General features: G+C 42.8%; 1 protein-coding gene across 1 annotated transcript in view; it reads left to right on the plus strand.

Moving 5' to 3' along the window:
* The first annotated feature begins 586 nt into the window (after positions 1–586).
* Positions 587–16,605, plus strand: part of LOC123491681 (solute carrier family 2, facilitated glucose transporter member 9-like) — a 92,552-nt gene continuing 76,533 nt past the window's right edge. Inside the window, exon 1 of the mRNA XM_045223321.1 lies at positions 587–661. The gene's annotated coding sequence lies outside the window, so the exon portion shown is untranslated. The remainder of the gene's footprint in view (positions 662–16,605) is intronic.

Consider the following 16,605-nt stretch of genomic DNA (forward strand, 5'->3'; position numbering starts at 1 on the left):
ATCTTTTTTTGGTCATTTAGCAGACGCTCTTATCCAGAGCGACTTACAGTTTAGTGAGTGCATACATTTTCATACTGGCCCCCCGTGGGAATCGAACCCACATATATATATATATATATATATATTCTTTTTTTTTTGCGAGAAAAAAAATACATATGGGGGATTGGAAGTGATGCAGACAATTACATTGATGGAAGTTACAATCTATCTGCAATATTAAAGCTGATCTACCCACAAAAAAAAAAAGTCCATGGTCAATTTGGTTTGACATTCGATATCCCTATAGGGCTAGTAAGGGACCATTAGTAAATTACACAATGTACATGGGATAAAATTTTAAAATGTTAATAGCTCCAAATCTCAATGACTGAAAACCTCAAACCAACTATACATTGTAGAAATTCATATACAAATATTGAAAGCATTTAATAACATAACTAAAAGATGTGCAACATGAAAATATTGTCCCATTTACATTGAGTCATTTATTGACAGTCCCTAACTAGCCCCAGAGATAGGCTATCCAATGTCAAACCAACTTTGCCATGGTCGCACACCAGCTGGCTGAAGCTAATTGGCGAAAGAAGTTGGCTAGCACTAGCTAGCCAAGGCGACTTCAAGACACAAAACTTGAAACCGTCTAATCAGATCATCTAGAAGGGTGAGTGACTGTAACTGTGTACTGTTTTGGCAGAGTGAATGTACGAACACTTACCACGTGTGAACACACACACACACACTCACACACACAAGACACCCACGTTAAACCACCCCTTCCAAGACAACTGTTTTTTGGCTTCAGTTATGGCAGCTGCGAATCTTAATGACCAAGCCGAAAAACTAGGCCAAATCAGGAAGTTCAGCCACCCTTTAACTTTGTTTTGCTGAGCACATGCATCCAAACATGCATCCTTGTTTGAATAGGGTCTTCACTTCAGGGCCCTGTGCATTATATCCCGTGACGTTAAAATGTACTGTACCTGAGTGAGAATCTATGTGCATTGCAAGATGACCTACAGTAAGTACCAAGCAAACATGCCCACCAGGCATGCTCCAGGCATAAGCAACACTAGGGCCTCTGGCCGCTAGGGGGGGAACTCAGTCGGGGTCTCAGTTTACTGTTGAGAGTTAGAATAGTAGAATACATAAGGTACAAGCTCAAAATTTGGTTGTGCATCAGCAGTTTTTCTCTTGTTTTGCCAGTCACTGACATTCACTCAATTAGCCATGTCAGCTAACCATTTTTTGATTGGTAAGTTAGTCTAGCCAGTTATCTAAAATTATACACTGAACAAAAATATAAAACGCAACACGTAATAATTTCAAAGATTTTACTGAGTTACAGTTCAAATAAGGAAATCAGTCAATTGAAATAAATTCATAAGGCCCTAATCTATGAATTTAACATGACTGGGAATACAGATATGCATCTGTTGGTCACAGATACCTTTAAAAAAAAAGGAGGGGCGTGGATCAGAAAACCAGTCAGTATCTGGTGTGACCACCATTTGCCTCATGCGGCGCAACACAAATCTCCTTCGCATAGAGTTCATCAGGCTCTTGATTGTGACCTGTGGAATGATGTCCCACTCCTCTTCAATGGCTGTGCGAAGTTGCTGGATATTGGTGGGAACTGGAACACGCTGTCGTACACGTCGATCCAAAGCATCCTAAACATGCTCAATGAGTGACATGTATGTTGAGTATGCAGGCCATGGAAGAACTGGGACATTTTCAGCTTCAAGGAATTGTGTACATTATCATGCTGAAACATGAGGTGATGGTGGCGGATGAATGGCACAACAATGGGCCTCAGGATCTCGTCACGGTATCGCTGTGCATTAAAATTGCCATTGATCAAATGCAATTGTGTTCGTTGTCCGTAGCTTATGCCTGCCCATCATATGGGTAGTCCTCTGTAGCTCAATTGGTAGAGCATGGCGCTTGTAACGCCAGGGTAGTGGGTTCGATTCCCGGGACCACCCATACGTAAAAATGTATGCACACATGACTGTAAGTCGCTTTGGATAAAAGCGTCTGTTAAATGGCATATTATTATTATTATTATAACCCCACCGCCACCATGGGGCACTCTGTTCACAACGTTGACATTAGCAAACCGCTCTCCCACACCACGCCATACACGCTGTCTGCAATCTGCCCGGTACAGTTGAAACCTGGAAACCTCCAGCATGACAGTGGCCATCAAAGGTAAGCATTTGCCCACTGAAGTCGGCCACGACGGCGAACTGCAGTGAGATCAATACCCTGGTGAGGACGACGAGCACACAGATGAGCTTCCCTGTGACGGTTTCTGACAGTTAGTGCAGAATTCCTACGGTTGTGCAAACCCACAGTTTCATCAGCTGTCCGGGTGGCTAGTCTCAGACAATCCCGCAGGTGAAGAAGCCGGATTTGGAGGTTGTGAGGCAGGTTCGACGTACTGCCAAATTCTCTAAAACCACTTATGGTAGAAAAATTTACATTAAATTCTCTGGCAACAGCTCTGGTGGACATAACTGCAGTCAGCATGCCACTGGCACGCTCCTTGAGACATCTGTGACATTGTGTTGTGTGACAAAACTGCACATTTTAGAGTGGCCTTTTATTGTCCCCAGCACAAGGTGCACTTGTGTAATGATCATGCTGTTTAATCAGCTTCTTGATATGCCACACCTGTCAGGTGGATGGATTATCTTGGCAAAGGAGAAATGCTCACTAACAGGGATGTAAACAAATTTGCGCACAAAATTTGATATAAATAAGCTTTTTGTGCGTATGGAAAATTTCTGGGATCTTTTATTTCAGCTCATGAAACATGGGACTAACACTTTACATGTTGCAGTTATATTTTGTTCAGTGTATTAATCATGGCCGAATACCGCACGTGCCCAAGGGGCCTGACCTCCAGGGGGCCTCCATTGATTTTGTTAGTCACTCTTACTTCATTAACATGGCATAAGTCATGGCAAAATTGCAAAAATGTCTATCTGCCCCATGGCAAAATTAGTAGAATCACATTAAGTTGATTAAATTGCTAAATGTTCTCTCCGCCCTATGGCAAAATGGATAAAACTGCAAAAAACTTGATACGGTTGATGTCTGTGCCCCCTAAATCGAATTATCATAATTCAAAAATCCCCATAAAAATCCATCAGTTTAAGCTAGAGATATCATTGGATGCATCTCAATCTACCGCATCCGCCGATGTCGCACTTCCGCATCAGCGGTGAAAGGTGACAGAGCTAGGGCGGTGTTTGTCAGACCATGAGACGTCCCAAAAATCGGTCTTCTCACAAAATCGTCTGTAGCGTCCGAACTATTACGATCCCTCTATGGAAAGATGAGACTCTCACGAACACGATGTTGTTCTCCGTTTTGGTCTACGACCCCCGCAAGCGTCTTGGGCCTCGTCTGAAGTCGGTACAGCCCATCTGCCAACTTCTGTTTGTAGCGTCCGAACAGTTTGGGCTACACCCTATTATGACCCCTCTGTGGAAAGGTGAGACTCTCACAAACAAGTACATGTCAGTTTTGCTCTAGGATGCTCCCAGGACTCACAAGACTCCTCTGAAGGTCCCCCGGTACAAGTTGAAAAAATTAATGGAGGTATATATGGACACTTTTTAGTGCCAAAAATAAGGGGTTAAATACATGTAAAGAAAAATAACATGTTTCCTGATCTTTCTTATATCTCTCAGATATAGGACAGACACTTCAGAACAAACTTCCTTTTGATACTTTTTTGGGACTATTTGTTGTTCAATACGTTTGTATGGGCTAATAGCAGTAAGGCCCAAAAAATTATTCAAGGAGTCCTAAAATTCCAAATCAAATAGCTAAATGATCCTTGGTATGACCTTCTTAAAACATTTCCATATAGCTTAGTAGAACCCCCCCCCATCCCCCGGCTTAAACCCACTCCATCCCCCCCAGCTGCAAAAATGTCTCTCCGCCCCATGGCAAAATGTGTAGAATTGCAGGAAATAAACAATAAAACTTACATTTTTGCTGTCCGCCGTCAAGACGGGCCCCCCCCAACAAAATCTCGCTTAGGGCCCCCAAAAAACTAGAGCTAGCCCTGATGCCCACATTGGCACGATGTGGGCCCAATGCTGGTTAAAATATTGGCCCCATGTAGGCTGGCCAAATATTCGAATGAGTCCCTGCCGCTATATTATGAAGTAGCTGGGCTCGGTGTGGGCTAGCCCTAGCAAACATTGCCTACTAAATACCCACATGGGGCCTATGGGGTCATGTTTGCTGGGTATACATGACCATTGCAACATACAGACAAGATGAAAGGGAAGAGAGGGCAAAGTATAGATGGGAATTCAATAATCGATGTCAACAAATCTTTTGAGTCTGACTGAATTTGACTAGTATGTGTTGTAGGTTGAAAGGAACATTTACAGATGAGAAGATTTGACATGGTTACAAAATTACATTTGTTATGAGTAGGGCCCTGCTTTTTGGTGCAGAAATAGAGGCACTGTGCTTTTACCGGTATTTCCAGCATTATCCACTAGTGTTGCTGCAAGTAGAAAATCCTAGTTGTGTGTAACCACATTGATACTGTATATTTAATGATTATTCAGAATTACTACCTGAATTCCAAATATTCCAGATGAACGTAATAAGGTTAAGAAGATGGTACTGTAAGTTATATGACATACTGTGGGAGGGGAGACTCCTTGACATACAGCAGGGACGTCATCAGGACGGGGCTTTCGGGACTTTAGCCCCGCATATTTTTTCTCTGCTAAGATGCTGTAAAGAACAAATATTCAACTGAATGCGCCACTTAGTTGGAATGGCATACTCTTTTTGGCAAGACAGCATCAGGCTTTCTCTGGTGACATAGTTTCAGCCACTTGCGAATTGAAGGAAATTTGTCGAGTGCACTGTTCGCATACTGGAATTATTTTGGACAAAAATGCGAAGGTAACCTACTTTTTGAAGTGATTTGTTTGACAATCAGATAAAAACAACATGACTGGTTGTGTTCATGCCACATTAAAAGGTAAAACATTTTTACAGTTGTCTTTACTATAAAACACATAAAGAAATAGGAGGTCCCGTGAAAAAAACGTGCCCCCCTATGGAAATAAAATGCCCGTCCAACTGATTTGTTCTGGCGCCGGCCCTACATTGCGCTGCTTTGAGACAAGCATGGGGACTTGTTTTGATAAATCAATCAATGTCAGATTTTTGTTTTCACTGAATCTCCGTTTGGATATTTGGTTACAATCACGCTGGGAAATGTTAGCTAAGTTGAGGTGAGTGCTGATGATCATTAGTCTAGTTTATTCATCTATTAGCAGGACTGATCAGAACATTTTGCTAGCATATTATGCCTAGTGGATTATTTTGCTCTTCACTCGTGTAGTAGCCATGACCCCATTCCTGAAAGGTAAAACTCTCATGAAAACGTAGGCCTACATGTTTTCTGTTTCCCTCTACAATGCTCACCAGCCGCGTAGGAGACATTAGAAGGGACTTTGACAAAACCACAATTGAAAGAAATGCAGATCTTCTCTACACACACACAATTAGGCCTGTTACCTGATGAGCTTCACTGATGTTTTCCTGAACTTTCCAATACGTTTCTGATGCACTACACAGCTGATTCAACTGATGAATTGGATATTTGAATCAGCTGTGTAGTAGTGCTAGGACCGAGTTTGGGAAACCCTTATTAGGCTACTGATGCAAATACGCGTTTTTATACCTTTCCCATAGGCTATTCAAGTCATTTAAAATATTGTCTTATTAGCTTTATGAATATAGAAACTTGGTTAAAAAGGCCATTAGGCCTACATCGTTTGTATAACAATATAGATAAGACCACTATTGGCTAAACAGGAGAAAATAAGTGATTAGATAGGAACACTTGTTCGTTGACTTACTGAAATGATTCACTTGTAATTGTAGGCTACTTGCTGATACTGTATATTATTTTAAATATTATTGTAACAGTAGGCCTACAGTGGTTCCTCAATTAAAAGTTTTGAGCTTATGCTGCGACAGTTAGAATTTTTTTTGTACGATTTTTGTATTTATTTTTTGACAGTTCAAAACATACACATACAAATGACAACTACATCACACCTGCCCAGACCCACCTGCTCACACCCCATCTCCAGCGCCTGCATTACTCTCCGGCACATGGACTCAAACTGCACCATTTTGTTTCTCACCATCGCCCAAGCACTTTCAACATTTGGATAATAAAGCATTTAAAGGCTGACATTGGTTGATTTTCAGTTTTTAAGTATACGTTTTTTCAAGATCCATAGGGTATCTCACTGCACCCTTATTTGCCATGTCTTGAAATACAGTGCCTTGCAAAAGTATTCATCCCCCTTGGCGTTTTTCCTATTTTGTTGCATTACAACCTGTAATGTAAATGGATTTTTATTTGGATTTCATGTAATGGACATACACAAAATAGTCCAAATTGGTGAAGTGAAATGAAAAAAAAATGGAAAAGTGGTGCGTGCATATGTATTCACCCCCTTTGCTATGAAGCCCTTAAATAAGATCTGGTGCAACCAATTACCTTCAGAAGTCACATAATTAGTTAAATAAAGTCCACCTGTGTGCAATCTAAGTGTCACATGATCTCAGTATATATACACCTGTTCTGAAAGGCCCCAGAGTCTGCAACACCACTAAGCAAGGGGCACCACCAAGCAAGCGGCACCATGAAGACCAAGGAGCTCTCCAAACAGGTCAGGGACAAAGTTGTGGAGAAGTACAGATCAGGGTTGGATTATAAAAAAATATCCGAAACTTTGAACATCCCACGGAGCACCATTAAATCCATTATTAAAAAATGGAAAGAATATGGCACCACAACAAACCTGCCAAGAGAGGGCCGCCCACCAAAACTCACGGACCAGGCAAGGAGAGCATTGATCAGAGAGGCAACAAAGAGACCAAAGATAACCCTGAAGGAGCTGAAAAGCTCCACAGCGGAGATTGGAGTATCTGTCCATAGGACCACTTTAAGCCGTACACTCCACAGAGCTGGGCTTTACGGAAGAGTGGCCAGAAAAAAGCCATTGCTTAAAGAAAAAAATAATCAAACATGTTTGGTGTTCGCCAAAAGGCATGTGGGAGACTCCCCAAACATATGGAAGAAGGTACTCTGGTCAGATGAGACTAAAATGTAGCTTTTTGGCCATCAAGGAAAAACGCTATGTCTGGCGCAAACCCAACACCTCTCATCACCCCGAGAACACCATCCCCACAGTGAAGCATGGTGGTGGCAGCATCATGCTGTGGGAATGATGGATGGCGCTAAATACAGGGAAATTCTTGAGGGAAACCTGTTTCTGTCTTCCAGAGATTTGAGACTGGGACGGAGGTTCACCTTCCAGCAGGACAATGACCCTAAGTATACTGCTAAAGCAAACCTCGAGTGGTTTAAGGGGAAACATTTAAATGTCTTGGAATGGCCTAGTCAAAGCCCAGACCTCAATCCAATTGAGAATATGTGGTATGACTTAAATATTGCTGTACACCAGAAGAACCCATCCAACTTGAAGGAGCTGGAGCAGTTTTGCCTTGAAGAATTGGCAAAAATCCCAGTGGCTAGATGGGCCAAGCTTATAGAGACATACCCCAAGAGACTTGCAGCTGTAATTGCTGCAAAAGGTGGCTCTACAAAGTATTGACTTTGGGGGTACAAACCCCCAAAAAATCAATTTTAATTCCAGGTTGCAAGGCAACAAAATAGGAAAAATGCAAAGGAGGGTGAATACTTTCGCAAGCCACTGTATGCAGACAGACGGATTAAAAGTTAGTATCCATTGAAATACTTCTGACAGCCAACTTTCTAACTCCGCCCATAACTTTTGGACTTTATAACAGTCCCAGATGGCATGGATTATTATAACCTAATGAAAAATGAACCTAGTAATCTAATATAATTTACTGCAGGCCCAAATCCTATGGGCTTAACCTTCTGAATTAATAATTATATTGAAGATGGAAGCCGCCTCTTAATGAGTTCCGAGATCCGATCTGTTACCATTCAAAATGACATCAATTTATTTAGCCTAATTGTTTTTATGACTACAGACAGTAGGCTATTATTGCTATTTTCCTGCATTAATTAATTTGTCTGCATGTCTATTCAACATTTGGCTAAAAAGAAACCATGCCAAGAAATAAGAACAATATATTTTCACAATGCAATGCAGCACATTGACACTTTAAAGAGCCTTCTAATATTAGACAAATATACTAAAATAATAACTTCAAAAACAGTCCATTCATCACTGGATTTCTTCAAATTGCTGTGCAGGAAAAGGATGTCATCCACCATGCCTGGTCACAGGCTCGCAGCTTGCTTCTAGCTGAAACCAGGTGACGCTTTATCCTTTGGAACCACACAATTACCAGGTGGACAATGGGCCTCTTGAAGTGATAGAGGAAATCAACAAGACCACAAGTTTCTTTCACAATAGCTGGCCTTATGTTATCTGCAGTTTTGAGCTGCACTCTCCCACTCCGTTTATGTAATGAGCTGTAAGGCACAAGTATCCAATTTTTCGAAAATATGTGAAAAATCCCCCAATTTGTGCCACGGTTTAGACTACCGATAGATGCTGCAGTCAGTCAGAGTTGAGTCCTATTGTAAAGTGTAGCCTAATGGCCAAAAAGGGCAAACTCGCAATGTATTCGAGGCTTCAGTCCTCTGAAGTTTTAAATTTCTAACTCAATATCATAGACCTGATTTGCCCTAATGAAAAATGCATCTACCCCTACAAATCCAGTGATAATTAAATTAAATTAAATATATAAATGTATTATAGTCCACATACTAATTCAAATGAAATGAGCTGTAGCAAGAGGAGAGAGACTGCATATGCTAAAGTCAATCAGAAAGAATGTGTCTGCAGGCCCAAATCCCTGCATTATAATATAACTTATTTTGAACGAATGCCAGTAATGAGTGAGTCACTCAGCCCTATGCTTCTGTTCCTGCTTCTGTTGCCTGTTTGAGTGTTTGTTTAATATCCTACTGATTCTGTGATCACCAAGCCTCATGCAACCACAAAATGTCGGATAAAGCAATTTCACAAATCCAACTGTTTTTAAACTTTGCTATGCTTAATTAAAGGCTTTAAATATATATATATATATATATATATATATATATATATATATATATATATATATATATATATATACACACAGTGGGGGGTAAAGTATTTAGTCAGCCACTAATTGTGCAAGTTCTCCCACTTAAAATGATGAGAGAGGCCTGTAATTTTCATCATAGGTACACGTCAACTATGACAGACAAAATGAGAAAAAAAATCCAGAAAATCACATTGTAGGATTTTTTATGAATTTATTTGCAAATTATGGTGGAAAATAAGTATTTGGTCAATAACAAAAGTTTCTCAATACTTTGTTATATACCCTTTGTTGGCAATGACACAGGTCAAACGTTTTCTGTAAGTCTTCACAAGGTTTTTACACACTGTTGCTGGTATTTTGGCCCATTCCTCCATGCAGATCTCCTCTAGAGCAGTGATGTTTTGGGGCTGTCGCTGGGCAACATGGACTTTCAACTCCCTCCAAAGATTTTCTATGGGGTTGAGATCTGGAGACTGGCTAGGCCACTCCAGGACCTTGAAATGCTTCTTACGAAGCCACTCCTTCGTTGCCCGGGTGGTGTGTTTGGGATCATTGTCATGCTGAAAGACCCAGCCACGTTTGCTGATGTAAGGAGGTTTTCACTCAAAATCTCACGATACATGGCCCCATTCATTCTTTCCTTTACACGGATCAGTTGTCCTGGTCCCTTTGCAGAAAAACAGCCCCAAAGCATGATGTTTCCACCCCCATGCTTCACAGTAGGTATGGTGTTCTTTGGATGCAACTCAGCATTCTTTGTCCTCCAAACACGACGAGTTGAGTTTTTACCAAAAAGTTCTATTTTGGTTTCATCTGACCATATGACATTCTCCCAATCCTCTTCTGGATCATCCAAATGCACTCTAGCAAACTTCAGACGGGCCTGGACATGTACTGGCTTAAGCAGGGGGACACGTCTGCACTGCAGGATTTGAGTCCCTGGCGGCGTAGTGTGTTACTGATGGTAGGCTTTGTTACTTTGGTCCCAGCTCTCTGCAGGTCATTCACTAGGTCTCCCCGTGTGGTTCTGGGATTTTTACTCACCGTTCTTGTGATCATTTTGACCCCACGGGGTGAGATCTTGCGTGGAGCCCCAGATCGAGGGAGATTATCAGTGGTCTTGTATGTCTTCCATTTCTAATAATTGCTCCCACAGTTGATTTCTTCAAACCAAGCTGCTTACCTATTGCAGATTCAGTCTTCCCAGCCTGGTGCAGGTCTACAATTTTGTTTCTGGTGTCCTTTGACAGCTCTTTGGTCTTGGCCATAGTGGAGTTTGGAGTGTGACTGTTTGAGGTTGTGGACAGGTGTCTTTTATACTGATAACAAGTTCAAACAGGTGCCATTAATACAGGTAACGAGTGGAGGACAGAGGAGCCTCTTAAAGAAGAAGTTACAGGTCTGTGAGAGCCAGAAATCTTGCTTGTTTGTAGGTGACCAAATACTTATTTTCCACCATAATTTGCAAATAAATTCATAAAAACTCCTACAATGTGATTTTCTGGAAGAAAAATTCTCAATTTATCTGTCATAGTTGACGTGTACCTATGATGAAAATTACAGGCCTCTCTCATCTTTTTAAGTGGGAGAACTTGCACAATTGGTGGCTGACTAAATATTTTTTCCCCCACTGTATATATATATATATTCATTAGAACAGACTCTCTGGTATTGCTTATCATTTATTTAGTGTTGTTTACATTGTTCCAAACAGGCACAAAAATAATATTGTAATCTAACAGCACCTGTTTGTCATGCAACAATATCTTATGCGCTTTTGACAATGATTTTACATGAGGCCTAATTCACATCAAATGCCTAAACTACTTATATCCACTAGGCTAATAAATAATCTAAAATTTCCTTTAAATTATTTAATTAACCTATATCATGTTATTTCAAGTTAATTCCTTTGGCGCACATGCAAAAGCGATTTGGAGTTGAACGAGAGTAACAAAATGTATTACAATTGAATTTTAATGAACTGAATTTCCACTCCCCCTCCCTGGCTCAAGACGGCGCCAGGCTGCCCATCATTACCCACACCTGTTACCATCATTACGCGCATCAGCGCTCATTGGACTCATCTGGACTCCTTCACTATGTTGATTTCCCCTTCTATATCTGTCTGTTCCCCAGTTTGATCACCGTGTCTGCATTGATGTTATTTCGTTTCCCCTGACCAGATGCTGTCCGTGTTTTGTTCCATGGTTTTTATTTATTAAATCATCACCCTGTCTCTCAGCGTCTGTCGAACAGAGATCGTTACAGAATGCAGACACCAATATTGGAAGCATCAGGACGTTTTTTTTTTTTTTTTTTTTGGTGACGTCGGGTTCGTGTGCTGCTGCCGAAGGATCTGGGGGTGCCTCAGCTGGCTCGTCGGGCTTCCACGCCTTAGCTGGCTCGAGAGGTTTCCTTGCCTCAGTCGGCTCGGCAGGCTCCCATCCCACGTCATGCCTCAGCCGGCTCGTCGGGCTCCCACGCCTCAGCCGGTTCATCAGGTTCACATCCCACGCCTCAGCCGACTCATCAGGCTCCCACGCCTCAGCCGGCTCGTCAGGCTTCCACGCCTCAGCCGGTTCATCAGGCTCACATCCCACGCCTCAGCCGGCTCGTCAGGCTTCCACGCCTCAGCCGGTTCATCAGGCTCACATCCCACGCCTCAGCCGGCTCGTCAGGTTTCCACGCCTCAGCCGGTTCATCAGGCTCACATCCCACGCCTCAGCCGGCTCGTCAGGCTTCCACGCCTCAGCCAGTTCGTCAGGCTCACATCCCACGCCTCAGCCGGCTCGTCAGGCTTCCACGCCTCAGCCGGCTCGTCAGGCTCCCACGCCTCAGCCGGCTCGTCAGGCTCCCACCCCTCAGCCGGCTCGTCAGGCTTCCACGCCTCAGCCGGCTCGTCAGGCTTCCACGCCTCAGCCGGCTCGTCAGGCTTCCACGCCTCAGCCAGCTCGTCAGGCTCCCACGCCTCAGCCGGCTCGTCAGGCTCCCACGCCTCAGCCGGCTCGTCAGGCTTCCACGCCTCAGCCGGCTCGTCAGGCTTCCACGCCTCAGCCGGTTCATCAGGCTCACATCCCACGCCTCAGCCGGCTCGCCAGGCTTCCACGCCTCAGCCGGCTCGTCAGGCTTCCACGCCTCAGCCGGCTCGTCAGGCTTCCACGCCTCAGCCGGCTTGCCAGGCTTCCACGCCTCAGCCAGTTCATCAGGCTCACATCCCACGCCTCAGCCGGCTCGTCAGGCTTCCACGCCTCAGCCGGCTCGTCAGGCTCCCACGCCTCAGCCGGCTCGTCAGGCTTCCACGCCTCAGCCGGCTCGTCAGGCTTCCACACCTCAGCCGGCTCGTCAGGCTTCCACGCCTCAGCCGGCTCGTCAGGTTTCCACGCCTCAGCCGGCTTGCCAGGCTTCTACGCCTCAGCTGGCCCGTCAGGCTCAACTGGTTCCCACTCCTCGTCCGGCTCGTCTGGCTCCCATGCCTCGGCCAGCCCGTCAGGCTCGCTCAGGCGTCCCTAGAGGGGGGGGGTACTATCACGCCTGCTCCCGTTCCCCCTCCCTGGCGCCCGAGGGCCCATCATTACGCACACCTGTTACCATCATTACACGCATCAGTGCTCATTGGACTCACCTGGACTCCTTCACTTTGTTGATTGCACCTTCTATATCTGTCTGTTCCCCAGTTTGATCCCTGTGTCTGCAATGATGTTATTTCTTTTCCCCTGTCCAGACGCTGTTCGTGTTTTGTTCCATGTCTTTTATTTATTAAATCATCACCTGGCTTCCCGTCTTCCAGTGTCTGTCGAACCGAGATCGTTACACTCTTGTTACACTAAGGTTTTTATTCTAAGAGAAACTTAAAATGTTCTGTTATATTCTTAACATACAGTGAGGGAAAAATGTATTTGATCCCCTGCTGATTTTGTACGTTTGCCCACTGACAAAGAAATGATCAGTCTATAATTTTAATGGTAGGTTTATTTGAACAGTGAGAGACAGAATAACAACAAAAAAATCCAGAAAAACGCATGTCAAAAATGTTATAAATTGATTTGCATTTTAATGAGGGAAATAACTATTTCACCCCTCTGCAAAACATGACTTAGTACTTGGTGGCAAAACCCTTGTTGGCAATCACAGAGGTCAGACATTTCTTGTAGTTGGCCACCAGGTTTGCACACATCTCAGGAGGGATTTTGTCCCACTCCTCTTTGCAGATCTTCTCCAAGTCATTAAGGTTTCGAGGCTGACGTTTGGCAACTCGAACCTTCAGCTCCCTCCACTGATTTTCTATGGGATTAAGGTCTGGAGACTGGCTAGGCCACTCCAGGACCTTAATGTGCATCTTCTTGAGCCACTCCTTTGTTGCCTTGGCCGTGTGTTTTGGGTCATTGTCATGGTGGAATACCCATCCACGACCCATTTTCAATGCCCTGGCTGAGGGAAGGAGGTTCTCACCCATGATTTGACGGTACATGGCCCCGTCCATCGTCCCTTTGATGCGGTGAAGTTGTCCTGTCCCCTTAGCAGAAAAACACCCCAAAGCATAATGTTTCCACCTCCATGTTCGATGGTGGGGATAGTCCCGGGGGCGGCAGGTAGCTTAGTGGGTAAGAGCGTTGTGCCAGTAACCGAAAGGTCGCTGGTTCTAATCAACAAGCTGACTAGGTGAAAAATCTGTCGATGTGCCCTTAAGCAAGGCACTTAACCCTAATTGCTCCTGTAAGTCGCTCTGGATAAGAGCGTCTGCTAAATGACTAAAATATAATGTAAATCTGTTCTTGGGGTCATAGGCAGCATTCCTCCTCCAAACACGTTGAGTTGATGCCAAAGAGCTCCATTTTGGTCTCATCTGAACACAACACTTTCACCCAGTTCTCCTCTGAATCATTCAGATGTTCATTGGTAAACTTCAGACAGGCCTGTATATGTGCTTTCTTGAGCAGGGGGACCTTGCGGGCGCTGCAGGATTTCAGTCCTTCACGACGTAGTGTGTTACCAATTGTTTTCTTGGTGACTATGATCCCAGCTGCCTTGAGATCATTGACAAGATCCTCCCATGTAGTTCTGGGCTGATTCCTCACCGTTCTCATGATCATTGCAACTCCACGAGGTGAGATCTTGCATGGAGCCCCATGCCGAGGGAGATTGACAGTTATTTTGTGTTTCTTCCATTTGCGAATAATCGCACCAACTGTTGTCACCTTCTCACCAAGCTGCTTGGCGATGGTCTTGTAGCCCATTCCACCCTTGTGTAGGTCTACAATATTGTCCCTGACATCCTTGGAGAGCTATTTGGTCTTGGCCATGGTGGAGAGTTTGGAATCTGATTGATTGATTACTTCTGTGGACAGGTGTCTTTTATACAGGTAACAAACTGAGATTAGGAGCACTCCCTTTAAGAGTGTGCTCCTAATCTCAGCTCGTTACCTGTATAAAAGACACCTGGGAGCCAGATATCTTTCTGATTGAGAGGGGGTCAAATACTTATTTCCCTCATTAAAATGCAAATCAATTTATAACATTTTTGACATGCGTTTTTCTGGATTGTTTTGTTGTTATTCTGTCTCTCACTGTTCAAATAAACCTACCATTAAAATTATAGACTGATCATTTCTTTGTCAGTGGGCAAACGTACCAAATCAGCAGGGGATCAAATACTTTTTTCCCTCACTGTATATGTGTTGACTGAATATACACATGTGATGTCTGCTAAATTAACAAGTTGATGGTGAAGCCATGAAGCCTCGGCTACTAAGCACAGAGAAATAAAACTACAAAAAAAGGTTTCACATATTTCCAAGACCTGAGCTATTTAATGTATGTTTTATTTATTACATTTACATGTGGAATGTTACCGAATAGATAACAACAATAGAAATAAGCATCTGGTGGCATTGGTAGAGAGTCAGGCGGAGAATGGAATTAAAGTGCACTGTACTGTAGTACGCAACAATGCTGTGGGCCAGGTGTAAATGGTTAAGCAGCCGTTCCAATAAATTGGAATACTAACGAAGCCATCCGCCCTTGACGGGATGGATCCATAATGAATTGCAATGGGAATAAATATCACTGAATGACGGAAATATTGGAATAAAGTTGGCTAATGCAATTGAAGGCAACAAATAGTTGCTTACTGAAACACCCAAAGTCATCCAATTGTTATAATAGGATTTGAAGCAATAGCCTACCCGCGTGTGGTCAACTATTTCAGCAGCCTTTCACGCTGCTTTGAGACAAGCATGGGGACTGGTCTTGATAAATCAATCCGATTTTTATTTTCACTGAACTTCCATTTGGATTTTGGTTAGCCTACAATTAGGCTGTGGAAATGTTAGGATTATTTTGCCCTTCACTTGCAGTCTACTCCTAGGCCTACTCCCGACCCGTCAAGTTGTACAGCGCCATATTTTCCTAACAGAAACCCTGAGGCCTACATAGGCTACTGTAAAATGCATTTTTGTTTTTCTTGGAATAGAAACGCCATAATATTAATCAATTTAATCAAGCAAAACTAACAGTATAAACAGCACAACAAATACAATAATAATTTACAAAAAAATCAATCCCATATAGTCTGTTCTAACAAAAAAAGGTTTTAAAGTCTGTAGTACAGCCAATATTAAAAACAGTCAAATGCATTCAATCGCTTTAGCCAACATGTTGTGGTTTATTCATTGTTTAATTATTCAAGGATCCCTTTGTTACTTCGTTTTATAACTACAATGCTTGACTGTATTTAAAGATATGGAGGACTTGTATGCTGTGTGATGACATGCACAAATTAATAAATGATTGGTTGATATACTATATATTGAAGTAGGCCTTTATGCCAATAAGTAAGTAACGCTAAAACAGCTACAGTAAACAGGACTCTTAGGCCTACAGCTCCATGTCATTTCAGTAACTTAATTTCAATAAAAACCTTGAACCCACCTGCCCCTGACTTTTCCTAAATATGTGTATTTTACACTCTAGCAGTAGGCCTACATTGAGATAAATATCATAAAAGACATGAAGGTCTGCTGCACCATATGCATATTAACAGTAGAATAGCCGGGACTGGATGAGTAGCCTACCAATAGCTGCCAGTCTAATAAATCAAACTAATATACACAATCACAAAGAAATCCATTAATATTTTGTTTAGGGAGGTCATAAAAAACATGGTACTAAGACAATTTATTTCAAAAGAACAGAATAGCATGTTTTAAGATGTATTTATCTGTGCTATAGTAGCTGAGGCTATGGCTGCGCCATGTCAAATTATTTAACTTGTTAATTTAGCAGACATCACATGCTTATATTCCCCATCCCTTTACAATATGAATATGATGGAATATAACAGAATACAATAGAAAGGATATTTTCCCCAAATCAGTATTTGCTGATTGTCATCAGTAGGCATGGAGCTGTAACTTTATATTTTGAAAGAGAGACCATCTGTAAAACATT

This window comes from Coregonus clupeaformis, chromosome 10 (genome assembly GCF_020615455.1).
Source record: "Coregonus clupeaformis isolate EN_2021a chromosome 10, ASM2061545v1, whole genome shotgun sequence".
Classification (NCBI taxonomy): Eukaryota; Metazoa; Chordata; class Actinopteri; order Salmoniformes; family Salmonidae; genus Coregonus; species Coregonus clupeaformis.